This window comes from Penaeus monodon, chromosome 17, assembly GCF_015228065.2.
Source record: "Penaeus monodon isolate SGIC_2016 chromosome 17, NSTDA_Pmon_1, whole genome shotgun sequence".
Classification (NCBI taxonomy): domain Eukaryota; kingdom Metazoa; phylum Arthropoda; class Malacostraca; order Decapoda; family Penaeidae; genus Penaeus; species Penaeus monodon.
This window is the reverse complement of record NC_051402.1, coordinates 46,945,669-46,958,168: the sequence shown is the minus strand read 5'-3', so window position 1 is coordinate 46,958,168 and position 12,500 is coordinate 46,945,669. Positions and strand designations below refer to the sequence as shown.

The 12,500-nt window shown below is 46.6% G+C and overlaps 1 protein-coding gene across 3 annotated transcripts in view; it reads right to left on the bottom strand.

Moving 5' to 3' along the window:
* LOC119583831 (tyrosine-protein kinase SRK2-like) overlaps positions 1-12,500 on the bottom strand; it is a 192,454-nt gene that overhangs the window by 137,322 nt on the left and 42,632 nt on the right. For all 3 annotated transcript variants that reach the window (XR_005229729.1, XM_037932554.1, XM_037932546.1), the window contains exon 2: positions 3,738-3,767. The gene's annotated coding sequence lies outside the window, so the exon portion shown is untranslated. The remainder of the gene's footprint in view (positions 1-3,737; positions 3,768-12,500) is intronic.

The following is a 12,500-nucleotide window of genomic DNA, read 5'->3' as shown; positions in this document are numbered from 1 at the left end:
ATGATGATGATGATGATGATAACAAAAGCAGCAAAAATAACAACAGCAACAACAACAATAAAAGTAATAATAATTACAAAGCACTTAGAGTCCAAACCTGTACAAAAGTGCAAAATCCTGCTGCAAATTACATGAATCTACCGCAAAATTTTAAAGCATATGAATTTCCTGACACGCCACTTTACATTACAATCGCACTAGCAACGAATAATCTAAACTTAGACCCTTTTGGGGATCTGGTTCTCCCCTATCCATTAGCCACGGGAAACAACCATAAATTTTATCACAATCCGCTCATTATGATCATAATATCAACAATAACAATAACAGTAACAAGAACAGCAACAAGAGCAAAAACAACATCGGCAACGATGATGATGAAAAAGAAAGAAAGAAAGAAAAAAAAGATGAACAAGAAGAAATAGAAGACGACCACCACAAAAAGAAATAAGAAAGATAAGGATGACAAAAACAGAGAAGAAGGCGAGGAGGAGGAGGAGGAGGAGGAGGAGGAGGAGGAGGAGGAGGAGGAGGAGGAGGAGGAGGAGGAGGAGGAGGAGGAGGAGGAGAGGAGGAGGAGGGGGAGGAGGAGGAGGAGAAGGAGGACGAGGACGAGGACGAGGAGGAGGAGGAGGAGGAGGAGGAGGAGGAGGAGGACGAGGACGAGGAGGAGGACAACGGACGAGGACGTGGAGGACGAGGAGGAGGAGGAGGAGGGGGGGAGCACGAGAGCCGAGGCGAGCGGCGGGCGACCAAGTGGCGCGGAGGCCGAGACTGGGAGCTCTCGTCATGGCGCCCATTATGGTCGAAAACGGCCGTGCAAGGACAGGAAGGGCGCAATTTGCATAATTAAGTCTTGGATCCTCGAATAATTTCAGGACTAAAGATGCTAAATATAAAAAAGAAAACGCATATCCAGAAATGACAAGGCACCATGTTTTCAGCAAGACAGAAAAGGAAAAGGGAGGAAAAGTAGGGGGGGGGAGTAGAAAGATAGATGAATGGTAAGTGAGACGAGGGAGGGGAGGGTGAGAGAGAAGAAGTAGAAGAAATAGAGAGGAGAGAGGAATGAGAGAGAGAAGGAGAGAGAGAGAGAGAGAAGAGAGAGAGAGAGAAGAGAGAGAGAGGAGAGGAGAGAGAGAGAGAGAGAGAGAGAGAGAGAGAGAGAGAGAGAGAGAGAGAGAGAGGAGAGAGAGTGATGAGAGAGATGTGAGAGCGTGGTGAGGCAGTGAGTGGAGGAGAGAGGATGTGCAGTGTGGTGTGCGTGTGCGTGGTGTGGTGTGTGTGTGTGTGTGTGTGGTGTGTGTGCGTGCGTGTGTGCGTGCGGTGTGCGTGTGTGCATGCGTGTGTGCGTGCGTGTGTGCGTGCGTGGTGTGCGTGCGTGTGTGCGTGCGTGTGTGCGTGCGTGCGTGCGTGTGTGCGTGCGTGTGTGCGTGCGTGCGTGCGTGTTATTCTGGCTAGCCAAGTCCGACCGGGGCAATGGCACCGGGAAACAGGGCTGACGACCACCGTGACAACTCGTGTCTTTGGCACGAATGTAAAGCCTCACCCCTATGCCTCTCCTTTTGATTTATTTGTTTCTTCTCTCCCTCTCTTCTTGTCTATTTCAACCTTCTCTCTCCGTCTCTCTTACACACTCACACAAGGCTTTTCCTCTTCCTTTCCCCTTCCGCTCACCCACCCCACCCCACCCCGCCCCTACCTGCTAGAAAACAACCCACCTGAAAGAGAGAGAGAGAGAGAGAGAGAGAGAGAGAGAGAGAGAGAGAGAGAGAGAGAGAGAGAGAGAGAGAGAGAGAGAGAGAGAGAGAGGGGGGGGGGAGAGACAGACAGACAGACAGGCAGACAGACAGACGAGGCAGACAGACAGGCAGACAGACAGACAGACAAATTGACAGATAAGTCGCAGACACAGAAGCCCCACAACAGCCCAAGGTCAGAGCCCGGGCGGATTACTTTCACGAATTCATATATTACAATTGTTTCCCCGCTCGCTATTACGCCTGAGTGCACGCCGGACCTGTTTGGGTTTTCTCTCCTCGCCTCTTTTCACTGCTCACTTCTTTCGCCCGGAGATCTGTTTCCCTTCCCCCAATGACGTAGGCGCTGGGCCGGGGCGCCCCCCCCCCCCCTCCCTCCTCCTCCTCCTCCTCCTCCTCCTCCTCCTCCTCCTCCTCCTCCTCCTCCTCCTCCTCCTCCTCCTCCTCCTCCTCCTCCTCCTCCCGCTGCTGCTCCTCGCTGTTTTCCTGGCGGCGGTTGACGCTTATTCTTTTTCCCTCTATTATGACTTGGCTTGCTTGGGTGCTTCCTTGTCTGTCTGTCTGTCTGTCTGCCCCTATCTGTGCCTGCTTGTTTGTATGTCGTCTGCCTGTCTGTCTGTCTGTGTCTATTTCTGTCTGTCTATCTGTCCGCTTCTTTCTCTCTGTCTTTACCTGTCTGTTTGTCTGTTCCTGTGTCTGTCTATCTGTCTGTGTCTGTCTATCTGTCTGTGTCTGTCTATCTGTCTGTGTCTGTCTATCTGTCTGTGTCTGTCTATCTGTCCGTGTCTGTCTATATTGTCTGTCTGTCCGTCTATCTTGTCTGTCTTGTTTACCTTGTCTGTCTGTCTGTCTGTGCCTGTACGTGCTTGTCTGTGTCTGCCTATCTCTCTGTGTTTGTCTGTCTATAAGTGTCTGTCTGTCCGTCTACCGTGCCTGCCTTCCTGTCTGCCTGTCTGCCTGCCTGCCTGCCTGCCTGCCTGCCTGCCTGCCTGCCTGCCTGCCTGCCTGCCTGCCTGCCTGCCTGCCTGCCTGCCTGTGTGTCTTTGTTTGTCTGTCTGTCTAGCTTTGTTCGTCTGTGTCCGCCTGCCTGCCTGTCATTCAAATTTCTCAAAATGTATACCAAAATGGTCCTTTCTCTTTCCATTCCCTTATTACTCCGTCACTTGCTCAATATCAGTTGTTTCACCTCGACAGAACGTGGCTTTATCTTGACCTCGTATTGCACAAGGGCAGCTTTGACCCGGGGTCACGCTCTCTGGTTAATGCATTCACAATCGAAATCGCTCGGCGCGTCCGACACATTAGCAGCGACCCACACACAAACCTTTTTCTCTTTTATGGTTACCGCCAACACAGCCCTTTACTTTAGCTTCGCTCCCTCCCTCTTACTTTTTTTCAATTGAAGAGGAATTTATTTGTACGCGTCATCACAACACCCTGACAAGTCTATATATAAAAAACAGCACACACCATATTATTTTCTTCCAAAACATACAACATACTTACCAAAATGCTCCCCTTGTTTACCCCTGCCTGGGAGAGCATCCCTGACAGACAGCCGATTCCCGAGACGACAGCAACGCGATGGACGAGAAAGTTAATAATCACATAAGACAGCTTGAAATCTCCGGACAACAAGTGCGAAGAGCTTGAAGCGCGAGAGAAGGGTTCGGATCCCACGGGCTAATTATTCCCTCTGGTTGGAAGCTGTTTACCATTCTATATAATAAGCTTCTGATCGGATTATGCCCAAGTTAAAAAGGCTAAACCCGACCTGCCTACGCACTTCACCTCATTAAGGAGTCACTCCCTGATCAAAATTTTCATGACCATGTAAACAAATCCATGAAAAACAACACACCTGAAACTCGTAAATATTCGAACGAACAGCGAGACGATAAATAAACACGAATAATTAATATTCAAAACTGAATCAACAAATCCATCGAAAGAAACATTGCTCGAACCGTGACTCACCGTGTGTGTATCTCTACCCGCCAATCATACCTGCAGAAAAAAAGAGAGAGAGGGGAAAACATTAATAAAAAAAAACTTGAAAGATGCCATACCCGCAGAAAAAAAAGAGAAAGAGAAAAAAAAAAACTAATAAAGGAATCTTGTGAAAGATGCCATACCCGCAGAAAAAAAAGGAAAAATGAGAAAAAATATATAAATAAAAGAAACTTGTGAAAAATGTCAAACACACAAACAAATCAAAACATAAATATACAGGTAAGATAACAGTAAGATATTTTCTTAAATACTTGAACTACCAATCAGTCATATTAATAATACCAACACAATAAATAAATAAATAAATAACAGAGAAACCCATTCAATACATAAATATATAAGATACTAATCCAATAAAGAGAGAAGTTAACCTAATCATTATCGAAGAACATCCATCCACACACCAATAAATCAATAAACATGACACCAAACCACAAAATAAAAACATAAATAAATAAACAAATAAATAGAGAAATTTAATAAATAGTAAAAATCTCAAACCAACATACCAAAACACCCCCCCCCCCTAAAAAAATATAATTCCAATAAGTAAATCAACGACTAAAAGAGATAGAAAACACACCATCTTATACCCCCCCCCATCCCTCACTCTCACCCCGCACCCCACTCCCACCCCTACCACTCCCCCTCCCTCATCCCCCATCCCCCAACCGATGACTTTATCCCCCCACCACCTCCTTTCTCGAGGCAATAAGCCTGAGGGAGAAGACGCGTGTGATGATCATGGCCCGGAGGACGCCGAGAGATCACTTAAATATTTATGGTTAACCTGGAGTTGTGGAATATGACGGCCTTTGATATCAGACTTGCGGGGAGGAGGGCACGGGGAGGGAGGGAAAGAGGATGAGGAAAGAGGAGAGGGGAAAACAGAGGGAAAGAGGAGAGGGGAAAACAGAGGGAAAGAGGGTGAGTAGAGAGGGAAGAGGAGAGGAAAATGAGAAAGGGAGGGAGAAGGTGGGAGGTGAAAGAGAGGGAGGAAGGAAGAAGGAGAAGGAAGGAGGGAGGGAGTGAGAAGGAGTGGGAGGAAGAGGGGAGGAAAAGAGTGAGAGGATAGGAAGGAAGGAGGGAGGGAGGGAGGGAGGGAGAAGGAAGGAGGGAGGGAGGGAGAAGGGGCGGAGTCAAAATCCATGTAAAGCAGCATTTTGGCGTTCAAGTGGTCAAGCAATGCTTGCGGCGGCGGAAATGAAGGCTTGATGGCTTAACAAAAAACTTTCCGAGATATTTTGGTTCTGAAAAGCAACGAAGAGCCGTTGACAGAGCAGCCATACCTTCAAAGTTACATACTACTCTCTCCTGACGAGTTTAAACTTCAAACTGTTTTGTACAATAGAACCGTCGTTTGACACATGTGCACCACAACACATCCGCCGCACGAAGTCTTACACAAGTGTTTTGTTTATTTAGCCTTAAGGAAAAATTGAACTCCTCAAGCTTAAGTTACGATTCTGTACTACAAAAACGCAATTTGATAACAGATAAGATAAATAAACGCTCTGTTACACCAGACAAAAAGGCAAGAATCAAAGTGAAGTGAGAGGGGATAGGGGAGAAGAGAGAAGGGAGAGAGGACACGGGAGAATAGAGAGGAGGGTAGGGGAGAGGGGAGAGGCAAGAGGGAGAGAGAGTAGAGAGGAGGGTAGGAGAGAGAGGAAAGGCAAGTGAGGAGGCGAGGGAGGACAGGGAAGGCACGAGAGAGGTCGCAGCAGAGCCAGATGGCGACTTGTTGAATGGTCGATATTCAAGAGGGGAAGAAAAGGGAAGCCCAGCACGACCGGCATTTTCGCTATATTTTTTTGTCTTGTTCGCAATTCTTAAGGAAGGACGTCGCCTCGTACGAGCACGGTGACCTTTTAATGGCCGGATGCCCTTTGCGGCGCCAAGCATCCGCGGGCGGTTGAGTCGCTGGGATTTCAATCTGTGCCGCTAACTTCACTGTACCACTCACTCAACTGCCCCGGCGAAGTTTGGAGAATGCAACAATTCCAGTAATAAAAAAACAACAAACAAATAAAGACAAGAAAACATGAAATGAAAACCGAAATAACCCGAAATGAGGAGAGGCAAATTAGGGAAAGCCGTGCAAGCAGGGGCTCCGGGCCAGCGACACGGGACGCGTCTGCTCTATGAGTGATTTAACCTGTCACTTCTGATGAAGTAAATGACAAAAGCTGTCAGTTCAACAGTAGGATGATATGCGCTGGATGACGAGGACGAAATCAGAGAGGGAGGGAGGAGGGAGGGAGGGAGAGAGGAGGGAGGGAGGGAGAGATCGGTAGGGATAGCGAAGGGGGCAGAGAGAGAGAAAGATCAGAAAGGGGCGTGACGTTTTGAGGGAGGGAGAGGGGGAGAGGGAGGGAGGAGGGAGGAGAGGGAGGGAGGGAGGGAGGGAGGGAGGGAGGGAGGGAGGGGAGGGAGGGAGGGAGGGAGGGAGGGAGGGAGGGAGGGAGAGGGAGGGAGGGAGGGAAGGAGGGAGGGAGGGAGAGAAAATGAGAGAAAGAGTATGAGAGAAAGAGAATGAGAGAAAGAGAGAGAGAGAGAGAGAGAGAGAGAGAGAGAGAGAGAGAGAGAGAGAGAGAGAGAGAGAGAGGTTTGGAGGAAGAAGGGAGGGAGGGACCGAAAGAGACACAGCAGAAGGAAGAGAAAGATCAAAAAGGAGAGAGAGCCCTTGGAGGGAGAATAAAGGCCTCCTTGAAAACACGTGTGAAATGTAAACCCATTTACTAAGTGTACCAATTCAAAATTACCACAATGATGATGATGACAAGTACTTGAAATACAATAAAAAATGAAAAAAATACAGACGCCACACAAACTTGTCAACGGAAAAAAACAGTAACGTGCCTATAACGTAAATCCTGTGTAGGCTAAATGACCTTACACCCCCCCCCCCCCACCATACACGTGACAAACGCCAATACCGCACATAACAAGGGTATCGTAAATGCCAATAACTTATAGAAATTGCACACCCCCAATTACCCGTGTCCTGATTAGGACTACTAATAATTGGCTTATTGGGCAACGGAATGCCTCCACATCTCATTAATCCGTCCAATTAGCTAATGCCTACGAGCCAACCCCAGATCAAGTGAAACGTCGCCTCGCCGTGCCAGCGGACCCGAGCCAAACCCGTACCCGCGCGTGACACAGATATCGAACGTGTATCGTTTCATCATCCATTTCATTTATTTGTATTTAATTCTAATCCATTCTTTAATTTATTCATTATGATACTTTATTTCACGGATAGCTCTGTCATCATTATCTATTCTCGTATCTTGGCATCTATACAATCGTGTTATCATTATTATTCAGTATATGATATCATTTTCCTATATTTTCACATTTGGGGATTTTACTTTCTCCGTTCTATCAAATTTCCAATCTCACATAGGCCGCCCCAAAAATAATAATAAAAAAGTTGCATATGGGGGAAGGGGAAGAGGTGACTCCCCTGCCACGCCCAACACCTTACACGCCCACCGATCTACATCGCGATGAATATCGATGTTCACATCCATTTATTTGTGACCACGCCCATCGGATGAGGGCTTCCAGCCGCCATCTATGTGCATTTATCCCCACGCCTTTCTCTCTCCTCTCTCACACGCTTGGGCAAAAAGCAAGACCATTTACTTTACTCAGAAAGACTAAACAGCCCTCCGCCCACATCTAAGAGCAGCCCACCCCACCCACCTTCCACCCACCCCTTGGCTGGTGGGTTCTCAAGCTGACTTTTTCTTGCAAGCATTAAACTTTAACGTCGTGGTGGCATGACACTCTCGCTTGTCTTCCCACTCACCCTCTTTCTCGCACGCATTGTCTAATGAATTTACAAGATAAAGTAAGTAAATCTCTCTCCCCCCCATCACTCCAGACCCCCATCCGGCTCTCCATACTCTGCTCTTCTGCTCTCTGCTCTCTGCTCTCTCTCTTCTCTCTTCTCTCTTCTCTCACTCACGCACTCACTCACTCACCTACTAATTTACTTACTTACTCACTCACTTCTCACCCAATCTCAACTTATCTCTCTTTCCCGTTTGTCCGACAAAATGAATTTACAAACTAAGAATATTTTTGAATAAGACAAAAATAATGGGCATAGTGGATACGAGATGTACCTCTTAAAGTAAACAAGCATATTGCCAATTTCCGGAGGGATTACAAGGGGTTTTAGGTAGAAACCATTTATCTGCCTAAGTGTGGAGATGGATCGATTATCCCAAATATTAACTAAGAAAGAATTAAAAAAAAAATACAAGTGAAACATTGTGACTAAATAGAGTAATAAGTTATCCAAACACGCGGAAATGCCCACAGTTCTCATCGAAATTATCAATAGAGAAAAGAAAATAAGAACACCGTGTCATATCACCCACTGCATACCCGGATGTTGATAAGCCTGACATCAAGGATATCCGACGGAGCGCAGGGCCCGATAAACCTCACGTCTTGGCGGCGCTTGGCGGAGGGGTGGGGGGTGGAGGGACGGAGGGGGGAGGGAGAGAAAACGCCTGGAATCATGCAAATCCTCTACTAGCCATGCAGACACCATGCCAACCCGCCCGCCCGCCCGCCCGCAAGCCCGACTTTGCGTCTGGCATTCCACCGGGGGGAGGAAAATGACTTCTAAATTTTACTTAGAAAGAAAAAGAGAGAGATAAGATTGACATAACATCGGAGCCGAGACATGGCGATGGCGGGGCGCACGCCACTAAAACTTTCAGAATCGCTGAAAGACGACTGCGCTCGGCCTGAAATATGCGCTGGTGTGCATGAAGACACGAACGAGGACGCGGATAATTGGGGGAAGCACGAGAAAACAAGATGATGAAGTTACGAGACAGAGAGGAGAGAGGGAGTGGGCGTCTGCGGGAGCATTCGACTTACGTTTCAGTACACGAGTGTCTGTGTACGTGTGTCTGTGTACATGATTGCGTGTAGATTATGTTCTTGTGCACGTATGTTTGCGTGTGTACGTTTGACTTTGCTTGTGAGTGTGGATATGTGAGTCAGGAAGACAGGAAGAAAAGACACAGATAGAAAGACAGACTGACTGAGAGAACGACATAACAAGAGGAAAAAAGAAAGTGGCTGAGAGAGACAAAGAAAGAGCGGAAGAGAGAAAGAGAGGAAGAAAGGGAAAGAGAAATCGAAGAATAGAGGAACACAGAAGGACAAACAGACATAGACTAGCATTCTGACTAGCATTCTAGTATCTGGACTAAAACAGATAGATAGATAGATAAATAGATAGTTAGACAAAGACAGAAAGAGACAGACAAAACCAGGCAAAACCAAACAAAATAACAAAGTATCAGACAGGCAACCAGAGTCAAACAAAACCCAAACAGACAGACATGACAGCCATACAAGGAGGTAGACAGACAACCAGACAGACGGACAGACGGAAGGCATGAAGCAAAAGCGCATAGCATTAAAGAAAGGCAAATACCATCGTGCCCCCCCTAAACACACGGACGGATGAGAAAACGTGACATCCAGAGACCTCTAGAAGCCCCCCCCCAAAAAAAAAAAAAAAAAAATCGAGAAGACTGGACCTAGACACCGGAAAACCTGATGATGCAGTGTGGGGTCCAAGACTTAGGCAGGCGGGCGTGTATGAGAGTGAGAAAGAGAGAGAGTGAGAGTGAGAGTGAGAGTGAGAGGAAGTGAGAGAGAGAGAGAGAGAGAGAGAGAAGAGAGAGAGAGGAGAGAGAGAGGAGAGGGAGAGAGAGGAGAGGAGAGAGAGAGAGGAGGAGAGAGAGAGAGAGACAGGGAAAGAGAGAAAGGGGGAGGGAAATAGAGAGAGGGAGAGGGAAAGAGCGAAAGGGAGAGGAAAAGAGAAAGGGAGGGAAGGATGGAAAGAGAGAGGGAAAGAAAGAAATGGGAAAGAGAGAGAAAGGAGAAGAGAAGAGAGAGGAGAGAGGAGAGAGAGAGAGAGAGAGAGAGAGAGAGAGAGAGAGAGAGAGAGAGAGAGAGAGAGAGAGAGAGAGAGACCCCAAAGTGTGGAATCTGTTATAACACGAGTGGACGAAGCTCAGTTCAATACAGACCGCAACCCACCGCCATCCCACTAGATCAATAAACCAAATTAAGTCTCTGACTTTAAATACCATCACTCTCACTCTCACTCACTTACTCACTCACTCATTCACTCACTCACTCACTCATTCACTCACTCACTCACTCACTCACTCACTCATTCACTCACTTACCCCCTCACTCACTCATTCACCCACTCACTCGCTCACTCTCACTCTCTCTCATTTTTCTTTCTTGTTAAGAGAGCTGTAGAGAGAAAAGCCTGGGAAAGAGTGCCAAGGGTAGAGGGGAAAATGTACTGTGGGAAAACTATTGCGATGAAAAGTAAGAGAAAGTGAGGAAGAGAGAGAGAGAGAGAGAGAGAGAGAGAGAGAGAGAGGAGAGGAGGAGAGAGAGAGAGAGAGAGAGAGAGAGAGAGAGGAATGGCGGGAGAGGGAGAGGGAGTGAGGAGAGAGGGAGAGGGAGAGGGAGATGGAGTGGGAGAGGGAGAGGGACGAAGGGAGGAAGAGGAGATAGTGAGGGAGGGAATTTTAAGAGAGAGAGAGAGAGAGAGAAGAATGGAATTTACAGAGAAAGGGAAGGAGGAATTTACAAAAAGAGGAAGGGAAGGAATTTAGAGAGAGGAAGTGAGAAAGGGAGGGATGGAGAGAAAAGGGGAGGAAGGTGAGGGAGGAGGAGAGGGTGAGGGAGAGAGAGAGAGAGAGAGAGAGAGAGAGAGAGAGAGAGAGAGTAAGAACGAGAGAGAGAGAGAGAGTAAGAAAGAGAGAGAGAGAGAGAGAGTAAAAAAGAGAGAGAGAGAGAGAGAGTAAGAAAGAGAGAGAGAGAGCCGCCACCCAATGTGGCAGAGTGGTGGCGCCAGCGAAAGGGGTTTCCCCACTCGCCCGAACGTGAAACCCCGCCCCTCCCCTCTCTCTCCCCTCGCCAACCCTTTCCTCCAGCTGGTGTTCTCCTCCTCTTCTATCTACCTTTGCTACTCCCACTTTATTTTCCGCTCTTTCACTACGCCGACCTTTAAATATGGCCTTCACCCACTTCCTTGTATACGAGTTTCCCATGACAATCGTACTCATGACACGGCTACTAAAACCAATTCATTAATGCTGCTGCTTTTACTATGCTGTAAATTATACTGCTTCCGTTACACAATCGCAACTATCTGCGTTACCAATAAGAACTTCTCAAAGTCACAATCAGCATAATCACAGCACTTTACTATCATCACTATAGATGCTACTATTTTTCATCATCATGTACATTTACCGTCTCATTTAGATACTTATCTTTATTATTACGACCTCATTATCGTGACCAAATTACTAATAGATCTCCGTCATCCTAATTACCTTGATCTCCGCAATTAAAACAATGATCATTAAAACTAATAGCATCATAACGACATTACACCCGGGCAGAAAAAAAAACAAAAGGGACACAAACACTCAGAAAGACAGACAAATACATTTAAAATAAATAAATAAATAAACAAATAAATAAATAAATTAATTAATTAATTAATAATATAACATAAACAAATAAATACACAAAAATAGAGAATGAAATAAATAAAGAAAGAGGGGGAAAAGTAGAGAAAGGTAGACAGGAGAAAGCAAACGGGAGACGATCGCATTTCGGTGCGCCATTCCCCGCGGCTCATCGGCGTTGTGCATTAGGTAATCGTTTCTCGCTTTATCTCCATTGAAACCCGTCTTTTCGGCCTCCCCCTCGACATCGTTTCACGGGGCTTCTTTCCCGCAGCTAATCCCCCTACACTCCTGTACGGACATTACTTCTATTCTTTTCCCTCCCCCACTTTCAATTTGCTCTCTTTTCCTCTCTGGTAATTCATTCTGTTACTGTTCGTTCCTTTTTTGCTTTGCGTCGCTTCTCGCTCACTCCGAATTTCGATTTTTTTTTTCTTTTTCTTCTTATACTCTTCCTTTACTGTTTCTTCCCTATGCTTCTCTTCTAATCCCTTTCTTTTTTCTTCTTCCTCGTTCATTCTTCCTTCGCGTCCTTTCATACTGTTCATCTTCCTTCCTCCGTTTTTCCCTTTCTACCCTTTCTCCTTCCTTTTGGCCTACCTAGAGCCCTCGAGAGCAGCTTCCCCAAACCGCTCCTCCGCCATTCTTCCCTCTCGTCCTTAACCCCCCCCACCCCACCCCCGCTTAAAATACTACAGCCCACTCGCCTCTAATTCCCCGCCATTCATTAACTTTCATTCGATTAACTCCTCCCCTTTCTTCAATCTGTCCTTGCGTACTATTCGCCAATCAATCCCTCCCTCTCCCTGTTTTTCTCTCTCTCTCTCTCTCTTCTCTCTCTCTCTCTCTCTCTCTCTCTCTCTCTCTCTCTCCTTCCTTTCCTCTCTTTCTCTTCCCTTCCCTTTATCTCTTCTCTTCCAATTCTCTTATTCTTTCCTTCCCTATCTTCTCTCTCTTTCGTCAATTTGTTCACTTACCAAGTCTTTTAAAAATAATATTTCACGTCTCATTCCCCCTTCGCCGTCCCCTCGTAGAGCTCTTTATCATCCCTTCTTTCATTCCCCTCTTTCTTCGTTGCTGCCATTTCTACACGAATCCTTCTTCTTTCACTTTTTCTCACTTCTACAACGCCAGCTTCAGTTTCTCTCACTCTTTTCTCGTCTTTTATCTCTCATTTTCC